Genomic DNA, 24,338 nt, shown 5'->3' on the forward strand with positions numbered 1-24,338 from the left:
ATTGGGAGCAGCCCAGTATATGTAGAACGTAGAGCCCCAGCTGGGATGGGGAGGACTGGAGGAAGTAGTGATTCAGGGATGGTCTGTGGGGTCCAAAGGGAATTCAGGCGCATATCTGAAAGAGTTCTCGGGACATTGAGACACGTCGTCCTTTGCAATAAGTTGGTTAGAAGAGCTATTGGCACATGTGCAGACGGGACCAGAGCATGGTTGAGTGCTTTGAAAGGAGCTCAGGCCCAAATGTCATACTTAGGTAGGCATGCAGCATCGCTAATAGGCAACCAAGCCCGTGGCATGGGGAGGCTCTGTGTTGTCAGGCTGCCTCTTATTCCCCACTGAGAGCCTGGGGCAGTGGAGGATGGGCCTTGCATTGCCAGGGGAGAGCAGAAGTTCATGGATGCAAGGGGATGTGATGATTATAGTCCGTTTGATGACCTGGAGTACCGCGACCTGTGAGCTTCCTTGGCGCCTGCCATTCTCCTGGGGTCAGGACACCTGGAGAGTTTGTCAGGGGGTTAGAGATTCACTGACAGCTTCTGAGTGGGGAGTGTGAGCCCCAGTGTGGTCTGAATTCTGACAATATTCTTGGCATCTTTCCCGCGTAAGCTTAGCTTTGGGGCACATTTTCAGAGCTCCCGCACTGTGAACACAGCTGGCAAAAGTGACCTGCGGCTTAGGACCCTCCCCAGGGGTGAGCAAACATTCTGGAAGGGTGAGGAAGGCTGAAGTCTGTCTCGGTGAAGGAGACCCTGGTTTCAGCCATCTTGTTTGGTTCTGACACACCTTACGGCATCTCAAAGGATGACCCTTGCTGTACAGATGAGGAAACTGAGGTCCAGGGAGCAGCCAAGAAGCTGAGGCAGAGTCCAGAAACTGAGCAGCACTGGGGTGGAGCACACATCCCCATGGGCTACCCACAGGCTTGCTCCATCCCTTGCCCCAAGCTGCTGGCCTCTCATCTGCTCTGGCCCCGCTCATCACCCATCCAGCCCTGTGGAAGGACCTACCCCTACTTTCAGTGGCCATGACGGGAAAGACTTCATTCTCCAAGGGCATCTATCCCATGGCCAAGGATCCTTGTCTCCCGAAGGACCCTAGTCCACCCAAGTAGGGCCCCTTCTGATCTAAGAGCTCTGTTCCCCAAAGAGTTCCCATCTCCTCCTCCATTCATTTTCTAGGAGTAACACCACAGCCATCAGATTCTTGTCTGCAGCCTCACCTAGACTGAGAGCAAAAGAGCTCAGGCTCAGCATAGCCCAAGGGCAGGATAGCGTGAATAAGAAGCCCTGAGTGCTCAAGGCTGAAATCAACTCCCCCAACACAAGACAGTTCCGCGTCCTTGGTCAGTCCAACTCAGTAAACTAAGCCTTCCACCTTCCAGTTTCCCACCCCACCCCTGGCATCTAGGCCGCTTAGGAGTGAAGTCCCTGCAGTCCTGCATCTGTCGCTGGGAAAAAGAAAGAGGAGCCTCAGGAACTGGAACCACAGGGAAAGTCCCCAATCAGCAGCTCTGCAGAACCAGGTTGTGGGGCAGGCCCAGGCATGCTGAGACTTCCCTATCTATGAGCCTGCCTAAGCCGCCTCCCACTCAGGTCCTCTGAGGACTGGCTGGCAAGGAACCCAGTGACATCCTCCTGAGTTTGCTGCCAAGTTTGCTGCCTGAGGTGGGAACAGTTGCAGATTCCAGGAACCGGCAGGGGATCTGGCATGCTGGATAGACCTGGAAAGGACAGGAGTTGGAGGAAGCCAGAGCCCCAGAATTCACCGCTCGGCAGTGTCCTGCCAGGCCGGAGGGGCACGACCTTGCGGGCTCTCCCGTTAGCCTGACTCAGCATCAGCTTTGCATGGCTCGTGGTCTCCCAAGTAATTGGGAGAAAGTAATTTCCATTCCAGATATGGAGGGGTGTCTCTCACAGCTGACCTTGAAAAAAGCAACCCCCTACCACCGACCTACAGCTCTGACATCCCTGACGTCAGGGCTACAGGCGCCTCTGACTGGGAAGCACCTTGGTGAAGTGTCCTGCAGTCCAGGATGTAATTAGTGTCATAGGCCAGCACCCACTGACATGATGGACGCAATGAGCAAGGTGATTACGCAGGGGTATCCCTTGGGGGTCAAGAGGAACCAGGTCGTTCCCTGGCCCACGGGCTCCTGCTGGCTGAAGAGCCTGCACTAAGCATGCACGGAGCAGACATGGGACCCAGCAGATGAGACTCTAGGTGGCACTGTCCTCCAGGGAGGAAAGAGATTCCCCTAGACTCAACATTTGTCATGAACCTGCTACATCAGGTACGCAAGGAAAGGTCTCGGGTTGGGGACTCGAGGGGGACACTGACAGAATGTTCTTTTGGGCAAGAAGTTTGTAAGAATTAACTCCATGGACGTATAGACTAGAAGGGCTCTCAGGAACATTTACCATAGGCAGATAACACAGCAGGAACTCCGAGCAGAGTCACTGTGGCCAGGGTCCCTTCTTGCCGGTATCATAGGAAACGGGGGAAGTTTTCTGGCACAAACCTAAAACTAGGTTGTCCCTGACTCGTGAGTGGGACTCCCTGAGTACGTCAGGGAGGATGGGTGTAGGATGTGTGGGCACAGCGAACTTTCTGGTGTACCGTGAAGTCTGAAAAACTGTAAACTTCCTTGGAAAGAACGGTGCTTGCCATCTCTGGAGACTGGACACAGGAGATGTGTGGTTACAAACTGCAGACAGACCCTTGGGTGTCTGTCTCTCCCTGCAGCAGTGGGGATCCCAGGGTCAGCTGTGAGGATGGAGAGAGGGCCACAGGCGGGCATAACTTGGGCAGCATCTGGTCTGGGATTCTAACACGCTGACAGATGTGTTTGTGTCCCCGCGGTCAGATTTTACTGACTAACAATTACAAACGATTTGCTTTGAATCAGTTTTCCTTTAATAACTAATCCATGGCAAAACAAGTTATTTTATTCCAACTTATTTTAATTTATAAATTGTGTGTCTGTGTAAGGGTTTGCGTGTGTGAATGCCGAGGCCCCCAAAGTCGTATCAGGTCCCCCAGGGGAGTTACTGGCTCTTGAGAGCCATCTGACACATTCACAGGCAACATAACTCAGCTTCTCTGCAAAGATCCTGTTTCTAACGGATGGACCATCTTTTCAGTCCTTATTCCAATCTTAACTACAAATATTCTCAATCTACAGATTATGCAAAACACACTAAATGTGGTTTAGGTATCAGAATAAATGTAACCTTGTAAAAAGAGTTCAGCAATGTTCCTTCTGTTTCTATTGTGTGGAACAATTTAAGGACTATTGGTATTAGTTCTTTGAAAATCTTGTAGAATTCTGTGTTGAACTTCCTTGAGCTGAAGTTTTCCTTCTGGTACTTTTTATAGGGCTGGGTTTGTGGCTAGGTGTTTTACTTTGTGCTGACAACCAAACTTGGTAGTGTTAGAGTCACCCAGGTGATGCTGGTTTTGAAGTAATGAAGGGGTCATGAAAGTCTGCTGAGGCGTGGCTCTGTGAGAGGTCAGAATATGTCACCGGAGAAGGTGCTGCCTCCGGAGCAGTCAGAGGCACAGGACTGAAGGGTTGTGGAGAGAAGTTGAGACTTGGTGTCATGAGCCCAGGAGAGGTTATTGATGAAAGTGCAGCCCAGCTGCAGAAGACACTAGCATTTTGGAGACCACCAAGGACAGCATCGGTAGAGTGGAGCCAGCTGGAGCCTAGAAGACAGCTGTGTGCTGCAGAGGGTGGAGCTGGAGAAGTGACCCAAGCCCCTTGGAGGAGCCCAGAAGATCGTGAGTAAATCCAAGATTTTTGGACATTGACTTATTTACGCTGTTGGGGTTTGGTTTTTGTTTGTGTCTGTGCACTGGTTCTTCCCTCTGGGTCTTGTTAATGAACTTGCCTCTTAGAACCGCCTTTATTGTGCCACATAAGTTTGGGTATGCTTAACTTATTTGTCTTGACCCATTTTTTTCATTAAGTAGGGAGTTGTTCATTTTCCACGAGTTTGCAATCTTTCTGTTGTTTCCGTTGTTGCTATACAGCTTTAATCCATAGTGGTCTGATAGACTGCACGGTGTTCTTTCAATTATCTTTTGTCTATTGAGACTTGCTTTGTGTCGAAGTATGTGATTGGTTTTGGAGAAAGTTCCATGAGGTGCTGAGAAGAGGGTATATATATTCTTTTGTGTTTGAGTGACGTCTGTGTAGATAATTTTTAGGTCCATTTGGTTTATAATGTCTTTTAGGTTCAGTATTTCTGTCTAGTTTTTGTCTGAATGACCTGTATATTGGTGAGAGTGTGTGCTGAAGTTTCCCACTCTCGGTGAATGAGGAATGGAATTTAAGCAGCAGGAGTGTTTCCTGGGTATAGATGTTAAGAATTGAAATGTCGTCTCGGTGGATATTTTTTATTTGACTGTACAGTGTCCTTCTGCTTCTCTTCTGATTAGTTTTGGTTTGAAGTCTATTTTGTTAGATATTAAAATGGCTATACCAGCTTGTTTCTTAGATTCATTTGCCTGGAATATCTTTTTCTATCCCCTTTTGTTGAGGTAATTTTTTTTTTAACTTGATATTGAGGTATGATTCTTGGATGCAGGAGAAGGATCCTGTTTTCTCATCCATTCTGTTAGTCTGTGTCTTTTTATTGGGGAATTGAGACCATTGCTCTTAAGAGATATTAATGACCAAATGATTGTTGCTTCCTAGTATTTTGTTGGTGGTGGTGGTGGTGGTGGTGTGTGTGTGTGTGTGTGTGTGTGTTTCATTTCTTTTGATTTTGCTGGTCTGGAATTATTCCTTACGGGTTTTTTTGGGTTTGAACAACCTCTTTATATTGATTTTTTTCCTTTTAGCACCTTCTGTAGGGTTGGATTTGTGGATAGATATCGTTAGAATTTGACTTTATCATGGAATAACTTGTTTTTCTCCATCTATGGTTTTGTTGGGTACAGTAGTCTGGGCCTGCATCTGTGGTCGCTTAGAGTTTGAGCACATCTGTCTAGGCCCTTCTGGCTTTTAGAGTTTCCATTGAGAAGTCAGTTGTAATTCTAATAGGTCTGCCTTTGTATGGTACTGGATCATTTTTCTTGGAAGCCTTTAATATTCTTTCTTCCTTTGGTATGTTTAATGTTTTGATTTACTGGTCCAGTTTATCTGGTACTCTGTATGCTTTTGTACCTGGACAGGTATCTCCTTCTTTAGGCTAGGGAAATTTTCTTCTATGATTTTGTTGAAAATATTTTTTGTGCCTTTGACCTGGGTTTCTTCCTCCTTCCTCTATTCCTATTATTTTTAGATTTGGTCTTTCATAGTATGCCAGATTTCCCAGATGTTTCATGTCAGGAGTTTTCAGATTTAATGTTTTCCCCTACCTAGGTATCTATTTCTTCTCTCTGCCTTCCGTGCCTGGGATTCTCTTCCATCTCTTGATGACCATCACCTCTCTAGTTCCTGTCTGAATTCCTGAATTATTCATTTTCAGACTTCCCTCAGCTTGAGTTTTCTTTATTGATTCTGTTTCCATTTTCAGGTCTTGAACAGCTTTATTCATTTCCTTCCACTGTCTGTGCTGTCATGGATTTAAGGAATGTATTCATTTCCTCTTTCAGGACCTCTATCATATTTATAATGGCTGTTTTAAGGTCTTTTTCTCATGCTTCATCTCTGGGGGAATACTGAGAGCCTGCTGTGGTCGAGTTGCTGGTCTCTGGTGGAGTCATACTGTCCTGGCTGTTAATGGTTGTGTATTTATTTATTTATTTTTGCTAGTGTCTAAGCACCTGGGCCTGGGAGGATTATACTTCAGGGTGCTGATACCTAGTTTTGTCTTCATTAGGTGGACTCTTGTTCCTTGTTTTTTTTTTTTTTTCCTTTTTTCTGTTTCCTTCCTGGTTCTTAGGAGAGTGTGGTAGCTGTATACTGCCTGGTAGAAATTTTCTGTGGCCCTGATAGGTGTGGCTACTGGGGCTCCAGTTTCTGGGTATTCTCAGCTCTTCTTAGGGATAGGCTGGGGTTTTGAGGGGGCTCACAGGAGGGAGGAAAACAAATTCACCAGAGTTCCACCAGGATCTTTGGAATGGAGGCAGAGGGTAAAGTGAGGCTCCTTTAAAAAGTCTGCTATGGAGCTGGGGATGAGACTGGGGGATTGGATTTGGAGAAGCAGAAGGAGAGGGAAGATCTGTAGTCAGCCTACCTGTTGTAAGGGCAGGAATGGCCCGTGGGTCCCAGGTACTGCTTGCTGGAGTTGGGGAAACACTGAGTTTTTAAGTGTTTGCATTTTTAATGACTGTGCGACTTTTAAAATTTGGAATGTTTTATATTGTGATGTTCACGTTAGTGTAAGATCTTGGGGGTGGATGAATGGGAAAGGAGGTTCGAGGCTTAATAGTGATATGTTTGTGTGTCGCGCTGACAGGGAGTCCATAGTGATGGCTGGTATTATGTCAGCTTGACACGAGTTAGTGTCCTTGGAAAGGAGGGAAGCTCAATTGAGAAAATGCCTACATAAGAGCTGACATTAAATAATAATTACTGGGGAGGGCCCAGGCCATTGTGGGTGGTACCACCCGTGGGCTGGTGGTCCTGGGTTCTATAAGAAAACAAACTGAAGCCGGGCGGTGGTGGCGCACGCCTTTAATCCCAGCACTTGGGAGGCAGAGGCAGGCGGATCTCTGTGAATTCGAGACCAGCCTGGTCTACAAGAGCTAGTTCCAGGACAGGCTCCAAAACCACAGAGAAACCCTGTCTCGGAAAAAAAAAAAAAAAAAAGAAAAGAAAACAAACTGAGCAGGCTATGGGGAGCGAGCCAGTAAGCAGCTCCCCTCCATGGCCTCTGCATCAGCTCCTGCCTCTTGGTTCTCGTCCTTTTTGAGTTCCTGCTCTGACTTCTTTCGATGATGAACCATGTTGTGGAAGTGTAAGCCAAATAAACCCTTTTCTCCCCAACTTGTTTTTGGTCATAGTGTTTCGTCATAGCAATAATAACCCTAACTAAGATACAGACAAGGCGCAGCCTGAAAAAAAAAAAAAAACTATTCTATATGATATGGATTAACTCGGGGCAGAGCCCAGCCTGATCTCAACGCCATTCCTTCATTCTCTTGGTGAAGGGTTGGGTCCTGCAGGCCCCCAGACAGTGGACACAGGGTTCTCCTTGTCATTACCCTGCCCTGTCTTCAGGCTTTTTAACCTGAGTTCGTGGAACATGCCAGCTATAGGGATCGTTCCCTTCCCTCGCAAGTTTGTAAGGGGACCAAAGGGCAGACCAAGGGGAGAAAAACCATTGGCTTGTGTGTGCCCGGCATGGAGATAGGAAGCAGTGAGGAACTATGGTAGCTTGCCACCCCCAACAGAGATGTGGCTTCCAGAGACAGACAAATGTACTATGCCAGAAATAAAGGGATACGTGTGTGTGTGTCTTTCCATATGTCATATTTTAATGGATAAAAATAAGTCCACAAGCTTGGGGGGGTGCAATTGTTCTAGTGTCGTGGTTCTTTTCTTGTTGCTGTAACAGGATAATCTGGGAAAAGTGTGGAGAGAGAAGGGTTCTTTTTTCTGGCTTACATTTCAAGCACGAACTCAGTTATGGTAGGATGTCAGCGCAGCCGGGGCTTGAAGCAGTCGGAAACACCTCACAAAACTGAGTAGCAAACAAAGTGTTTCTGGTATCCACATCCACATATGTCAGAGGACTTATTTATAGAAGTGTTTGTGGTGTATGGGGGTGTATGTATGGGTGTGGTGTGTGTGGTGTGTATGGTGGATTATGGGGGTGTGTGTAGTGTGTTGTGTATATGTGGTGTGTGTGTGTGAGAGAGAGAGAGAGAGAGAATGTGGTAATGATGTATGGGGTGTGTGTGGCAAATTGATTGGTGTAGTGTGTGGTGTGGTGTGCATGTGTGTTTGTGTGGTGTATGTGTGTGTGGTGTATGGTGTGGTATGTGTGGTATGGTATATGGTGTGATGTGTATCTTGTAGTGGGTAGTTGGGGAATGTGAGGGGGTGTGATGTATGGTTTGGGGTGGGGGGGGAGGGAATGCATGTGGGATGTGTGCGTGTTTTGAGATGGAGTCTAGGCCTATACAGCCTAGGCCAGCTCTGAACTGTGGATCCCCTAGCTTGTGCCTTTGGACGCCACACTAAGATCGCAGGTGTGAGGCATCACGCCGGTCATAAAAGTTGTTTTTTAGCAGGCTCTCGGTGGCCGCTCCCTTCCCATACAGGCTGCAGGAGCCCCTCTGCTCTGTGGGTGCCGCAGACTGGTGACTAGGAGCAGAAGGAACAAGAGTATGTAAACATTAATGGGCTTCCAGAACGCTCTCATCCTGCCAGCTGGAGGGCTTGGACACAGTTTACTCAAACAGTCGTTGCCATGGAGGCAAGGAAGCCTGGAGTCCTGTTGCCAGCAGGATCCTGCATGGCTTTGGCGTGGGGAGGGACAGGAGGGGGGTTTTGGCCTTGCGGGTCCTTAGAGGGGACGATTTGAAATGCTCTGAGAGCACGGGCCAAGAGGCTGGCAGACTCACTCGGACCAAGCACGGCCAAGCCTCGTGCAGCCTCTCCCCCCCATCCCCAGGCTAGCCTCTCGCAGCAGGAGGTAGAGAGGCCAAGCATTTTTGGTTAGGCTGCCCACAGCCACGTTGCTCATAAAATATAAAAAAAATAAAAAAAATTAAAAAAAAACAATAGCCAGGGCCAAAGGCCTCTCTGCCTGGTGTATTCAGCCCTAAAAGTGGCTTTTCAGAGCTGGTCTCCTCTTCTTTAAGCTACTAACTAGGTCCTTGGGGGAGTCAAGGTAAGGCTGAAGCATGAGCCAGTTGATCATGGAGTCCTGTTACATCAAAAACCAAAAAGAGGACCTTCCTGGAGATAGAAGAGGGTATAGCTTCTTGGAGTTGGGGACATCAGAAATCCAAGGTGTCCCCAGTGATGATCAACCGGTATCATCAGAGTGTTAGGGACACGGCCTGGGTCCCAGCAACTCAGACAAGTTAGATCCAGCCACCCATCCTCAACATAGCAGTTTAAACAAGTAATAGTAACAACCAAAGAGGGGGATCTAGTCACTGTGACTACATTAGAAAGAGGAATGAAGATGCCTAGTGGCCTCAAGTTCATCTCCAGAGCTCTGACGCGAGGTTTAGCCTTAAGTAGAGGGCAGAGAGCAGAAGCCCATCGTTGACCCGTCTTCGTCTGGGCTCCAATCTCCTTCAAAGTGGCCCGACCAGCTGTCAATGCTGGGAAATTTCCTTGTGGGAAGCAATTTCACCTCTGGCTGCCACCAGAGAGTCATCCTTTCTGCTGAGATGTGCCTTGCCCAAAGTTACTTTATATGATATAAAACACTGTTTTTTTCCATACTGTGCCTTGCCTCAAGAGACTCCATTTTACAAGCAGCTTGTTGAGGGCGGAAGCTGGTGTGTACTTGGGCAGACATGTGAGTGGAACCACCTGCCTGGCCTTACCCAGAGAGCATAAACTGGTAAATGACTTTCCTGGGAGTAGAAAGCATACTGCCCTAGAAACTTTTTTTTAGATGTATTATGTATACAGTATTCTGCCTGCATGTATGCCTTCAGGCCAGCAGAGGGCACCAGATCTAACTATAGATGACTGTGAGCCACTATGTGGTTGCTGGGAATTGAACTCAGAACCTCTGGAAGAATCAGTGCTTTTAACCACTGAGCCATCTCTCCAGCCCTCCCTATAAATTCTTTAGGGTGAGCCGGGGCTGTAAGATCACACAGGCATGCTAAAATCATATCCGGAAAGGCCAGAGAACTCAGCAGCTGTAAACTGGGGAAAGGACGTCATGAAGAAGACACTCCACCCTGTGATGGCTCAGTGCTCTGCAGCGCCCTGTCCTCTTTGTCTCTCGAACCCGTTGTAGCCATTCTGGAACCTTCCTGAATACACCAAGGCTGGACAGGCTTCATGATGTCCATGGTCACACAAGTCATGGCAGAGATTCCCTAAAAAACCTTGTTTTCATGTCTCAAAGGTTCAGCTGAACCCCTATGGTTCAACAGAACACTCCCAAACCAACACAATTTAACTTCCCTTACCATGGTAGATAGCCAAACAGTCCTACATAACTCCAAATTTGCTCAAAAAAAAAAATCTTCCAAATAGACAGTGCCAGTCACGTACACAGTATAATGCCCAAGTAGTCCAACAGAACCTCAGTGGCTCAGAATAAATCAGAAGACAAAGCCCAGTCATCAGAGTGATCCAAAGTGAGCAACAGCTCAAAAGAGCCCGAGCTACAGGAAAGGCAGCGTTCACTCCAAGTGCGCGCTCACACTGGGGCCAGACGCTCTCGGGAGGCCAAAGCAAAGCACACATTCCTCAGCATCGCCAGGCTTGATGGAGCACACCTGTAATCTCAACGCTGACGGCTGGAAGAAGGGGATGGCTACAAGCTTGTGGGCAGTGCAGACTACATAGTGAGTTCCAGGCCTGCCCCGGGTACTGAGTAGGGGAGCAAGAGGGAGAGGGGAGGGAGGGACTTAACACCAAATTAACCCCACTGGCAGGAGGGATTTTGGAGGACAGGCCACAGGCCTGGCCCCAGCCTTGACAAACCAGAAGGGACATTGACCTCCCCAGATGACCTATAAGGGACAGAGAAACAGACAGGACTGGGTTGAAAATAGATGGACTAATTCTGGGAGCAGTGATTGTGACTTTTAAAATGTTGGGATTTTTATGCGGCGTGATCGAATGAGAATCAAGTACTATAAACTGTGCATATGTCTGCGGGGCACGATCGCGCGGCTTCAGGTGCTCAGACACTAGCGTCAAGAGACAAAACTGTAGCAGATGTAGTTTAAAGATACCAGGGCTCTGCTCTGTGACTCCAGTCGGGGATAAACTACTTCCAGCAAGCAACAGTTTGCTGTGAGTGGGGGGTCAGCAGGCCTTTGAGGACCAAGGATGCAGAACGGACTCAGAGATGGTTCCACAGCTGGTTTTCTTGCAGTCAGGTGGTAGAGCCTCCTTATCACCCTGACTGGGGTGGACTGGCCTCTCTCGGTGTGGAACTTTCTTTTGTTGACTTCTTGGTGTGATTACTTCTTTTAATGTCTTCATGGTAGCCTCTTCTGGTCCATGAGCCTTGCACAGAGGTCTGTCCTACACAGAAGCCTTCTTGCCATAACCATACCTTAATGCATTCTTTCTGTCTATGACCCCTCTCCCTCCCCCTCCCCAGAGGCTGGCTTCTATCCTAGGTCTCAATGAGGACTTGTAGGTTGGGAATCGTGCACGGTAAGAGCCTTAGCCATGGCCTCTCCATCCTCTGGCTTCTGGTATGCAGCACAGAGATTCTGAGTTCTTTCGTGATGGTGCACACAGTTCTAGTTTCTTTACATTGTCTGGCGTTCTGTTGCACCATACACGACTCTTTGTGCACAGATGACCAAATGGTGGCCATTTGGAGTTCATGATATTAACTGTCACAGGCAGAGCCTCATGTGTACATCCTGGTTTCAGTGGGGTTTTGTTCCTGTGGTGTAGTACATAGTGTTGGATTGAAAAGCAGTTATGCTTAGGATATAGCTAGTTTTCCAAAGCAAGCTGTGTATGAGGCACCTGTCCCACATCCCAAGCTTGGTCCCATGCATCTTGCTTCATCAGATGGTTCTGCTGGTGGCAATGGCATCACACATCTCTTTCCGGGCATGCCAACCCTTCCTGTGTGTTCCCATATGAGCAACAGCATAAATCTGAACAAATAGGAGGCCAAGGTTTTAGAATTTGAGGTTTAGAATTTTTCCGTTTTGTAATTTATAATTTGTATTTTGTAAACCATTTAGAGTTGTATTTGTTATGTTGTGTTAGATAAAGGCCAGGGTTTTAAAAGTAAGTCTGAATCTAATGACTGTTGGAAAGACTTTTTTCCAATTGAATTAATTTTGCACTCTGATAAAAGTTAATTTACCAGGAAAGCAACCCTGATGATATCTCTGTAATTTTGGCTCCTCAGAAGTCAGGCATGAGTCAGAGGCCAGCCTAGACAACTTGGGAAGAACTTATCAAAACCAGTCATGGCTAGAAGGATAGAAAGTGGGGGCAAAGAGAGGCGCAAGGGAAATCATCTACCAAATGGATCTGACCTGTTTGTTTCTAACCATGGCTTTTAAAGAAACAGTGCAAGATGTTTTCCTCTATTCGGGGCTGTTCCATTCTCTCTGGCCACTACACATAAATACATATGCACATACTTAGGACCCAGCAATCATAGCCCAGGCGTTGGTCCTCGGGCAATAAGGCTTTGGTTGCATATTTCCAGAGATTTATTTTATAACTCCTGGAATTGGCCACACAGGTGGGGAGAGAATCACTCCTGACCTAGGCCATGACTTGGAACCTTGGAATCATGCTGAGGCAAACCCAGGCACACACTGTATCACATAACATTCCTGAAATGATCAATTATGGCCATGGAGAATAAGCCAGTGGCTCCGAAGGCTGCAGAGGAGCCCAGGAGGTATAGGGTCTATACGAATGACAATTAAGCTTAAGGCAGGCCTACAACCCATCAGAATGGCCACCCTGAGGGCTGACCGTGAACATGGGACAAATAATTTCAGAGACTGTTGGCCGGTACATAAAGCAATAATAGACCAACAGAGAATGGCTTGCCAATTCTGGAACAAGGTAGATAGGTACTCTTCCCCAGCCCACACATTCTTTTTCTGGGTGCTTATGCAACGATTGGGATACAGATGTTTGTAAGAGCTTAATCTGTCTGTGATTGCTCAATCCAGAAGCAACCCAGATGCCCTTCAAAATGATAGGAGGTGAACAAATCTAAGAGATTCACAAAACACTATTGACCAGGACTGGGAAAAACTCAACATAACTGTGCTGCATAAGCAAAGAATGGGCAGAAAAAGTGTTTCGCCACTTACATCAGATTGCAAAGCCTGAAAAACACAATACTAAGAAGACATGTTATCTAGGGAGAAGAGTAGGGAGGGAGAAAGATTTGGAGTGACTGGTGAATTCGTGATCTTGACTGTGGCTCTGCATCCGTGCATAAGACTGACAAGACCCTTAGATACATCTCAGATGCAGATGGCCCCCTGGGTGCTAAAAATACATGGACAGAGATAGCAATGACCCTACAGTGCATGAAATTTACATTCCAGTGGAGTGAGTTGAGGTCAGCAAGCTGCAGAGAATCATCACCAGAGGCCATCAGTCTCTGAAGCGCTGTGGTACCTACCGGTCAGCTGTGTTTAAACCTTAGGACTAGCGAGGACCCTAAGCTGTAGTGCTAAGCTTGCTAACTCACATATTATCTTGTGTTGCCCGTGGGAAGGATGGAAATAAGTGGCTGTACCTTTAAAAGTCTATACCAGTCCCATGCACCACAGCAGGAGGGTTTCCCAGTGAGGCAGATACCCACTCCATCACGTCTTCCTTCGACCTCATCATCCTCTCCCTGGGTTAAAGGCACATCCTGTCTAACAAGCTATTTCAAGAGTTGACAAACTGGGAAAAGGGAATGCAAGTGTTACCTCCATCCATTGGGAACCTTCCAGATTCAAGCAAAGAAGTCAGACAGAGAGAATGCCGTGGTTTTACTTATCTCACCGTCTAGAACAGGCTTAGGGATCCAAGTAAGCCAGGAGTCAAGTTTGCCTCTGAGATAGCCCAGAGGACACCTGGCGTCTAGGTCTGCCTGGATATCATGCTGGAAATTCAAAGGAAACGGCTTAGAAAGAGCTCCCTTTGCTCATCTGCCTGATCTGAGGGGTGGACTTTCCCACCTTATGCAGTCTGGCAGAGGTCTGGCAGCTAGCCAACTCGTGGCCAGTGACACATTTCAGAATGGACCATGGAGCGGAAGCAGGGGCTGATGACCTCTGCTCCAGAGCCTGGGCTGGGCTCCAGATTCCCCAGGAACTTTGCTGCCCTTGCCCCATGCCTCATTGGGCCAAGAGGCAGTATCACATGGCGGCCTTGGTGGCTGAAGCCCAACATGGGTGGCAGATAAACAGACCTAAAACCAAAACATCTCCTCTGAGCCCAGGACTCCACTGGGGTCCAACATGACAGCAAGAACACATGACCACAGCATGACCAATCACCCTGACCCCAGTGAGTGGGGGGGACATCCAGGATGGCCCCAGGTCTGTCTCAAAACCAATTATGGTTTCCTATTAGAGATCCAACAATCCAGGGGGTAAGGAGAAGGAGGATTGAGTAGCATGGCACTCAGCTACCCAAAGAGAGATCGGAATGCTAAAAACGCTAGTGACGTCAGGGGTCCATGCCTTGGCAGTGTCATTGGGGCTTGGGTACAAGGACTATTGGGGTGCAGTCATCATTTAGAGTCATCCTGGGTGGCAGTGCACACCTGCACTAGTGAGGTACTCACCCCATACTCATACAGTAGATCCCAATGACCTGCAGTGTACAATTCCCCCCCAGCCCCCAAGGAGTCCACTCCCTGCCTACAGGTTGAGAAGCAAGGGCAGGACACAACCAGGCCAGAGCACTTCAGCAAACAGTGGCAATCTCACTGTTGCCTCCCTTATACCCCTGGCTCAGGAAGCTACTCACGAGCATGTGGCAGGGACTCCATCCAGAACTAGCCATCCTGGGACAGTGGGGACCAGGTAGCTTGCACCAGGACATGAATGGCTGGCCATGGCAATCCCTAGTCATCTGTGGGAGTTGGACATCCCTGGGGTACAGTGTCCAGATGAGAACAGCACATCCCCCAAACCCCAACAACTCAGACCCTCAAGGTCTAAAGGTCCTTACTTCCTTTACTCTCGGCTTCTGGAGGTTCTGGAGGTGATGGAAGTGGGACAAAGGGTGGCTGCAGGGTCTTCATGTGCAGGACAGGAGCTTCTCCTCAAGTCTGTGGCAGATGTAATTCCTCTTCTGGCCGAGAGCCTGGTAGTTGGATCCTGTGGATTCTGGCGAGGACAGTTAGGGCTTGGCACCCTCTGGCCTTGGCTTAAGTCCTGGCCTCTAAAGCCTCAGTTCTGAGTTTCTGCCTTACCAAGAACACAGGAAGCCCCACACTGGGATGGACAGAGGGGCACAGTGACCGGAACAAAGCACTTAGTGTCAACACAACCGGTGTCGACAAAATGGAGAACAGGTCTTCCGTGGGCACCGAGGGTGTGAAACCCTTGGAAAGGGAGACACATTCACCTGCAAGAGAACAGAGGAGAGAATGATGCTCCCTTGCCCAGAACACAGTTGTGTCTTTGCACGTGAGACAGATGTACTTTTCATTTCCACGAGGGGAAACTGAGGGTGGAGAGGCTTCTAGCCTGCCATGGGATCGCTTCTACCAGCCTTGGTGAAGTCACCCAGGAGTGTGGCTCTCTGGCAGTGCAGACACTGTCTGAGGCGCTGCCTCCTCTCAGGTACAGTTTCCCTCTGCCTGACTCCTGGGCTATACTTCCTCCCCCTGTCCATCCCTGAACTGGCTCACATCCAGGGCCCAGGGAGGCTCCAGCTAGTCTATGAGCTGAGGAGGCCATGGCTGAAGCTTTTCCCCTGTGCAAGGCCGAGGTCCCAGCACAAGCCGGGCCAGCCCACTCCTCTGGCAGACCAGGCAGTACCCACAAGAACATTGTTCCTGGCCGCAGTGTCTCCACAGAACCCATAAAAACAGACTCTCGACGGTCTCACACCTCAGGAATGCGGCTGTCTTCCCAGACAACAGAATCTCGGGCTCAGCGGTGGTCAGGCCAAAGCCCTGTGCCTCACGTGTTCTGGAGCTGACAAGATAAATAACTGTCACTTCCAAAGAAAAACAGAAATTCCACTTTTCTTTTAAATACCCTGGCTACACTTGGCGTTAATGTCTCTAAATCTGGAGGAACACGAAGTTTCTCTTCCAGGAATCTCCTTAGCTCTGCGGGCTGCCTCAGAGCCCGCACCACGTTCCTCCAGCAGCAGAAATGGTCTGAGTTCACACAACTCACACGGACAGGCAGCCCTTCTCAGGGATCTGGGCATGTGCGCTTGAGGCTTCTTAGGAAGGGTCGGGGTCTCAACAGAGCTGGGGATGGACGGTGTGGTACGGTGCAGCCAAGACCCACTGAGTCTGCACTGGGAGGCAGATGGTTCCTAAGCTGCTGGTGAGGCGATCTGTACTTGGCCAGGCTGGGAATTCTGGCAGATTGAGATGTAATAAACCTGAGTCATGATTACTAACGGCTCAGCTCTTACTGAAGCAAGGACGTTGATGTGCATGGGTATAGCACAAGCTGCCCACCCAGTGATGGTGAACACTGGGCAGACTGGGGAAAACAGGTCTCTGCAGTGAAGCATCGACCATGAAATGAGGGCTAGGCATCTCCACAGAAGACCCATGAGCCTCGGCAGGCCAGGAGGAGGGCACGAAGGGAATGAGGTATTTGTGAGCCTGGAACGGCGGAACAGCCAAGTAGCCATGCCTATGGATGTCTAGCGCCACAGAGGACTCAGGCTAGACCTCCTTCACAGTCCCCAGCCTCAGGGCAAGAACCCCAAGGGTCCCCTCTAGGAACTGATATTTTCTTACTGAGTAAGCCCCACCGGGGAGGTACTTTTCCTCAGCCAGAAAGGGGAGCTGTGTTTTGTTATTTGTTTTGTTGTTTGTTTTAGGCAGCGTTTTGTAAGCCCCACACAGTCGCTAGTGACAAACATGAAGGCTAGAGGTGTAGGGGAGGATGCCTGGAACTCTGCAGAGGCCTTGGGATAAGTGGGAAGGTGAGATCTCCCATACTGTGGGCAGTGGCAAGATCACCTGCAGCAGACATAGCAGATGTGAGAGCCCAGGGACCGTCTCGGTGGCGCCCAGGGACCGTCTGTCTCGGTGGCGCCCAGGGACCGTCTGTCTCGGTGGCGCCCAGGGACCGTCTCGGTGGCGCCCAGGGACTGTCTCGGTGGCTTTCATCTGCCGCTGTCACTCATTGTCCCCTCTTCTGCTGATACTCTTACTGAGGGGACAGTCGTAACCTAGCCTTCTTAGAGGGCATCTCGGGTTTGCACCACCACATCCACTCCTGAGTTTCTAAACATTGTCGTCAATCCAGAAAGGCACGTTCCCCTAAGTAAGCACCCTCCATTCCCTTCCCTGGCCACTCAGACTGTTTCTTATTTCTGTGGACTCGACTTCTGTCTTCGCCGGTGTTAGGAATATTTCTCAAGACGAGCTTCCCTGCCGATGCAAATAATTCCCATCAGACCAATTAGACCAAATAAAAGATGCCCGTGTTTAATTAATGCAGCGCTCCTGGGTGGCCTGGAAAAGCGAGGTGAGGGAAAGAGAGCAGGGGAGACCGTGCAAAACCCCGAGACCACGGGTTCCTTTTCTGGGCGGCAGATTCTGTTGCCTCTGTCTCCCTGAATTCATACATTGAAAGCTAACACTCACGGTGATGTGGAGGCGGGACACTGACATGTGACTAGGTCATGAAGACTTTGCTAATTCCCAGGGAGCCCCTCTGTTCTTCTGCTTGAAGACACACAGCAGGTAGCATTAGGAGGAAATTTTCTCACCAGACTCCCAATCTGTTGATGCTGTCATTGGCTTTCGTGTCTAGAACTGTGTGATAAATTCCCCTTGTCTCTAAATTGCCTGGACTAAGGCATGTTTAATGAATGAGAGCATTGTTTAATTTTGATTTTTATACTATTGCTTGATAATTTGGCATCCCTTACAGTTCCACATGAAGCCCAGGACTGGCTTTGCCATATATGTGTTTGAACGGCATGGGGATTTTAACAATGTACTGAATCAGGGGCTCCCCTTAGAGTGAAGGGCCTTGGGGGGAATCAAAGATGGCAGGGCAGATTTTACAGGTGAAGGATTTAGTGCAGATGAGAATTTCTGTCCCGCCTGGTCCCACAGCCATTCAGTCTGAAATAAACACACAGAAGCTTATATTAATTATAAACTGTTTGGCCTGTTGTTCAGGCTTATTACTAACTACCTTTTACAACTTAAATTGGCCCATAATTCTTATCTATGTTTAGCCACGTGGCTTGGTACCTCTTCTCAGTAAGGCATTCTCATCTTGCTTCCTCTGTGTCTGACTGGTGACTGCATCTCTGCCTTTCCTCTTCCCAGAATTCTCCTGGTCTGGTTGCCCCACCTATACCTCCTGCCTGGCTATCGGCCAATCAACATTTTATTAAACTAACATGAGTGACAAATCTTCACAGTGTACAAGAGCAAGAGTGTAATCCCATAGGACCTAAGAAGGGGACCCCAGCAGCCTGCAGAGCAATCTTCCCCTGGATGGCAAGTCATATGCATTCGTGAAAGGGCACCTTTGTTTCTCAAAGCTAATAACTACTTGCAGAGAGCCAGTGACTGACGGTCAGAGCAAGTCAGATAACACACGGAGGCCTGGATAGAGGATGAGGACTGAAATTACATCCCAATCCTGTAAGAGCCTTAAGGAAATCCCAAAGCCCAGCTTAAGAATTCTTTTTCCCCCTGAGGAAGAGATTTATACTCCAGATCTCTCCACACAGGCAGAGCCAGGGGTGACACAGGGTAGGTCACAGTGACGTTCTCTGTGTGGTCTGGGCATCGCAGGCCATAAACAGCAATCAAGGTTCTATGAGTGCAGGAAATGCTGCCTGCTCTGCTCACTGCTCAGTGCCCTCACGCAGTGCTCACTGAAGCCTGCTGTACTCCCTGTGCCTCTGCAGTGGTGCTCAGCACCCGCACGTGGTGCTCACTGAAGCTTGCTGTGCTCCCCATGCCTCTGCAGTGGTATTCAACGGCTACACACGCTGCTCACTGAAGCCTGATGTGCTCACTGAAGCCTGCTGTATGACAAAAAACGGAGCACTGTGAGCAAGACTCACAGTCTAACTGTAAGAAGCCATGACTTAAAATTGCCCCAGAACCAACAGTCGAGTGAATGAACCAATGAGAACTTTTTGGATCCTGCCGCTGTGGCTGAGCTTCACCCATCCCCACTCACAGACAGAGTCCAAAGTCTTGTTTCCATGGTATTTAGAGCCGGGGGCCTTCCAATGGTAGGTTTAAATGAAGTCGTGAGGGTATAGCTCCCACAGGCAGGTGGATCTCTGTGAGTTCAAAACCAGCCTGGTCTACAGAGCAAGTTCCAGGACAGGATCCAAAGCTAAACATAGTGACCCTGTCTCAAACAAACAAACAAACAAACAAACACATTTACAACACCAGCCCACAAAGAGGACACACCTTGATTTTGCTTATGTGGTCTCCAGGACTGCAAAATGGTGGGTTTCTGAAGGCTGAGGCAGGAGCATTGAAAGTTCAAGGCCAGGGGATGGAGTGATAGCTCAGAGGTTAAGAGCACTGGCTGCTCTTCCAGAGGTCATGAGTTCCATTCTCAGTAGCCACACTGGTGGTTCACAACCATCTTTAATGAGATCTGGCGCCCTCTTCTGGTGTGAAGGCATACATGTAGGCAGAAAATTATATGCATAATAAATAAATTAAAAAACAAATACAAAGGATATTTTTTAAAAGTTCAAGACCAGTACCATGTACATACTGAGATCTGTCTTTTAAAATGTAAGTTCACGACCAATACCACGTACATACTGAGATCTGTCTTTTAAAATCTAAGTTCAAGACCAGTACCACGTACATACTGAGATCTGTCTTTTAAAATGTAAGTTCAAGACCAGTACCACGTACATACTGAGATCTGTCTTTTAAAATGTAAGAAGACATTTCTACACAGAATAATAGCAAGCAGCAGTCAGCCCCATCGTAGAAGAACAGTTCACGAGTCCAATCCATGTTTACCTTAAGATTGCTAGAGCAGGTCAACATTGGACAACACCATGATCCAGTCACACATCAAAAGGAAAGGCTCGGAGAAGAAAGCTGGGAGTTGTTGTTGCTGCTGCTGATACTAAAAACAAATGGATAAGGTTTTGTGACTTCATGTCATAATGAAACTGGTTTTTGCTCCTGTAAGCTGGTGGGAAACTGGCTTAAGTGTGCCTGACGTGCCAGCTTCATCCACCTCTCCTGGCAGAACATCCCGAGAAAAGCCGTAAAGCCCTGTGTGATGACAGCCCTTCTGCCTGGAAATACTCCCTGGCTGGATTTGCTCGGTGCGTTTCAACATTATTTTAGACTTTAAGATTAGTAGGGGCAGGGCACATAAAGAGTGTGTGAAAAGATCTCTGTTAGGCATTGTGACTCTCGGGGTGGCTGGGAGGTAGAAGGGATCAGGCAGAGAACCCACAGGGAACCACTGAGGGAACAGAGAGCCCCGGGGTTAGCAGGCAAAACTCCCAGCGCCTGGCCCATCCAAAGGCTCAGACCCCAGGCCCCAGCCTGCCTCAGGCACCCTGGCCCTAGAGTCCAGCCCATCCAAAGCACTTAGACCCCCACACTCAGATTTTTGGCCGCATTATTTCTCTTTTTTAAAGTAGCTAATATTGATACCAAAAGCAGAGGCAAGAGACTGGCAGGTGGTGGTCTGAGGACAGGAGGAAACCGTGTGACGGATGGAGAGGATGGAGAGCCATACCCGCAGGCTTGAGAGTTTGTGTGCGCTGAATGTTTAGTTAAATAAGTGTTAACTGGACTGTAGCAGGGACCTAGCCATGATAACGCAGGAATCCCCCAGCCTCATTATCACGTAGTCTGTAATAGTAGGTATGCAGGCTGACTCACCATTCTTGGGAGGCTCTCTCTGAATTCTTTCCTCATTGCATGGCTGCCTCTGCTTGGCAAGAGTATAAATTCTGTATGCGTTCCGAAACCCAGCACTTGGGACTGCAGGTTTAATCTGCCTCTGCTTACCCTGGAGCAGACTGTAGATGCTTTCGCGGTGAGACAAGTGACCAAGCCTGTGGAATCTTTGTTTCTCTTCCATCCTTGCCGTTTCCCTGTGTGCCTTTAGTTTTACTGCGCTGGGAGGCCTTTTGCCAGCTTAAGGCGACCAAGTCGCTCTCACAGAGGTTGCATTGAGAACCGGCAGACTGGGATGGACACGCGGGCTCCCACTGTGCCCTAGCTTAGTCAGAGGTAGTCAAGGGAAGCTTAGGTCTTTATGGCCTCTGGTGGGGTGTAGAGGAAAACAGAAGCAGGCTAACCACGTCAAACACAGCCACCTGGGAGTGCCCTGGATAGGGTAGTAAGGGTTCCTGTTAAAATGCACAGGGGCTGGCTCAGGGGTGGAGTGCTCACTCGGTGTTTTCCAGGCTTGGTTTGAACCCCAACATCCAAACGACACCAAAACTGTAGAGTTTCCAGGTGCTCACCTTGGTCACTGTTGATGTATTTGTTATTCTTGCTTTTTTTTTTCCTACTTAAATCCAGATTTCAGTTTCGCCTCCCCTATTCACATTCACATTCCTTCATGTGTTTTAGCAAGAATCCAAAAACATCTGCCTGTTTTCAAAAGGCTTTAACATTTCCTTCCTACAGTGGCCAACAGTGGCCCCCTTGTCATCTCTATGTGGCATGTCGTCTGGGGAGGCCGCGTTCCTGTAGCTCATAGTAAGATGCTTTGACTGGCACAAGGGAATTCCCTAGCAGTTTCCGATTCACCTTGGTGATCTGCAGGAAAACAGTGACACAGATCCCTTCCTTCACGGTGACGCCAAGTGCAATGAAGTGCCAAGACCCGAGTCTGCTACAGAGACGTTAATCACAAGGCTAAATACAATTAGATCCGTGGTTCTCAGCCTGTAGGTCGTGACCCCAGTACGGGTTAAAAGACCCTTTTACAAGGGTTGCCTAAGATCATCAGAAAACACAAATTTTACATTACAAAAAAATGCAGTTATGAAGTAGCAATGGAAATAATTTTGTGGTTGGGGGGTCACTGCAACACAAGGAACTGAATTAAAGGATTGGAACATTAGGGAAGCTGAGGACCGTTGGGCTAGACGATCTGTCCTGTAAAAATCCTGCAGCAGCACACAAGAGGGTGACATGTGGGAAACGTTGAGGAGAACGGAGGAGAAAGCCACACATGGGACACACCGCAAAGGGCCTATGTTCAGGGCTCTGAGTTCCGTTCTGATTGCGTCCCTTATAAACACCATTCTGTCTTGACTTAGGGAAGAAGACACTCTCAGTATCTGTAACCTATTTTTTAAAAATCATTTCTCCTGTTGTCTCAATATCATTATGATTGGATGCGTGCAAGTTTTTGTTTAGTAGTGGTGTGTGTGTGTGTGCATGTACATGTGCACGTGTGCATGCATGTGTTTATGAGTGTGTGTGTGCATGCATGTGTGCTTATGTATGTGTTGTGTGTGTGTATGTGTGTATGTGTTTGTGTGTGTATAGTATGTGTGTGGTGTGTATATAAGGTGTGTATGTGCAATGTGTGTGGTGTGTATTGCATGTATGTGTAGTGTGTTCTGTGTGTGTGGAATGTTATGTGTGTATGTAAGTGATGTATAGTATATGTGTTTTGTGTATGTGTGGTATGCATTTGGTGTGTGTGTGTGTGTGGTGTGTGTGTTAAATTTGAGACTGATCTCTAATAAGCTGTATGTCCTGACCAGCATGGAACTCATTCTGTAATCCTTCTGCCTCTGCCTCCCGAATGCCAAGATCACAGGTATACACCGCCATGCCCAGTGTCACACAGATGTTTTAGAGATTTGACTGAAGCATCTTTGTCTCCTGGATTGAGTTTCTCCAGTATTATTGTTGTTCAGTGTTAGTGAGTCTGGATACTGAGACACAGTCCACCCTGACATTGGCAGCACCTTTCAGTACCCTCTAGTCAGATGAAGCTGGCACTTTTTTCTTTTGTTTTTAAAGATTTATTTAAGTGGGCATAATGGTGGCACATGCCTTTAATCCCAACACTCAGGAAGCAGATGTAGGCACATCTCTGTGAGTTCAAGGCCAGCCTGGTCTACAGAGTGAGTTCCAGGACAGTCAGAGCTACATGGTGAGACCCTGTTTTGAAAAATAAATAAATAAATAGTCAAACCATGGTGGAGCACACCTTTAATCCCAGTACTTGGGAAGAACAGGTAGGCGGATCTGCAGCCTGGTCTACAAAGTGAGTTCCAGGACAGCCAGGGCGACACAGAGAAACCCTGTCCTGAAAAAAGATAAATAAATAAAAAAATAAAGATTTATTCTTAATTTTAATTATGTGTGTTGTGGTGTGTGTGTGTGTGTGTGTGTGTGTGTGAGCATCCTAAGAAAGCCATGCTTAAGGCTCAGCAGTAAGCAGTAGCCATATGATTTAGTATGAGTGTGTATGTGTGTGTGTGGTGTGTGTGTGTGTGTGTGTCTCTGTGTTCATGTGAGTCAGAGGCTTCCTTTCAGGACTTGCTTCTCTCTGTCTGCCATGACCACTGAACTCTGGTGACCAGGATGGGTGTCAAGCCTGTTCCACATCTCATGGGCCCGTATAGAAGATCTTGATGGCTTTCTCAGAGGATTGCTGAGAGCCCCTTCTTCTTGCCTTTTGGTAAATGAGATCGTAGGGTGGTTACCGTGAGTAGGAGAGCAGTCTGATGACTAATGCAGTGGACCGCATGGGTTGCAGAAATGGGCTGAGGCGGGACTTTCACCAGAAGTGGGGTTTCTATGAGATTCTAGAAGGTTGTCATATCACAGCTGGGAAGAGAAGAAAGGCCATACTTGGTCACATATGCTGAGGCCTTAGGAACAGTTCATCACTGTTTTAACATTCTTATTTGAAATAGCTATATGAGAAGAATAATGTCTTTTGCAGCTAGAATTATTTTTTATTTATTATTTTATTAATAATATTCATTTTTATTATTTTTATTCCAAACCACTTGAAAGAGTATTTTTCCTTCTACCATACAGGTGTGAGGTATCAAACTCACATTGTCATGATTGGAGGCAGACTTTATCCACTGAGTAATCATCTCATTGGCCTGCTAGAATTCTCTGACACTCATTGGTCAAGAGATCACAAACAGACTCCAGAGCAAGAGGGCTCATTGGCCATCCTATGTGCCCTAAGTTTTGACATATTTCTATCTTTCAGTTCTATTTTGAAATAGAACAAGCTCTCTTTATCAATATATGTGTGATCTAAGTACCCAGCAACAGAGTGAGACTCCACTCCTAAGGTTGCTTAGCTAGCAGGCTAGCTGAACACTCAACAGCCTTACCACCCTGTGCCCCACTGACGCCACTCTGCTCCAGTTTGAGTTTGGCCAGGGTCACTCAGAGTTCTCGAGTGCCTAGGGTGCACTGGTTGCCTAAGGGACTCCAGCCTGGGAGAGAGTCGGAGTCAGGGACCCTTTAGGCATAGTGGGTTGAGTGAGCAGCCGAGTTGGGAGGAGGGAACTGTTGTCCAGCGGGGTTGATGCTGGTCTGAAGAACAGTCAAGTCGGCTGGCTTGCCTTG

The 24,338-nt window shown here is 48.0% G+C and overlaps 1 long non-coding RNA gene across 4 annotated transcripts; it reads right to left on the reverse strand.

Annotated features, from left to right (window-relative positions):
• Positions 1–3,776: 3,776 nt before the first annotated feature.
• Positions 3,777–22,980, reverse strand: LOC126498224 (uncharacterized). Of its 4 annotated transcripts, none has more exons than XR_007590794.1 (5): positions 20,652–22,980; positions 19,770–19,878; positions 19,197–19,402; positions 14,774–17,876; positions 3,777–8,260 (listed from the first exon to the last, which is right to left on the reverse strand). It is a non-coding gene; the product is annotated as an uncharacterized lncRNA (long non-coding RNA). The 4 variants fall into 4 exon arrangements; XR_007590792.1 differs by lacking the exon at positions 20,652–22,980 and having other exon boundaries at positions 14,774–15,172; positions 15,661–17,876; positions 19,770–20,044; XR_007590791.1 differs by lacking the exon at positions 20,652–22,980 and having other exon boundaries at positions 19,770–20,044.
• Positions 22,981–24,338: the final 1,358 nt, after the last annotated feature.

Source organism: Alexandromys fortis, unplaced genomic scaffold (genome assembly GCF_014885135.2).
Source record: "Alexandromys fortis isolate MF-2015 unplaced genomic scaffold, M_Fortis_MF-2015_v1.1 scaffold_3, whole genome shotgun sequence".
NCBI lineage: Eukaryota > Metazoa > Chordata > Mammalia > Rodentia > Cricetidae > Alexandromys > Alexandromys fortis.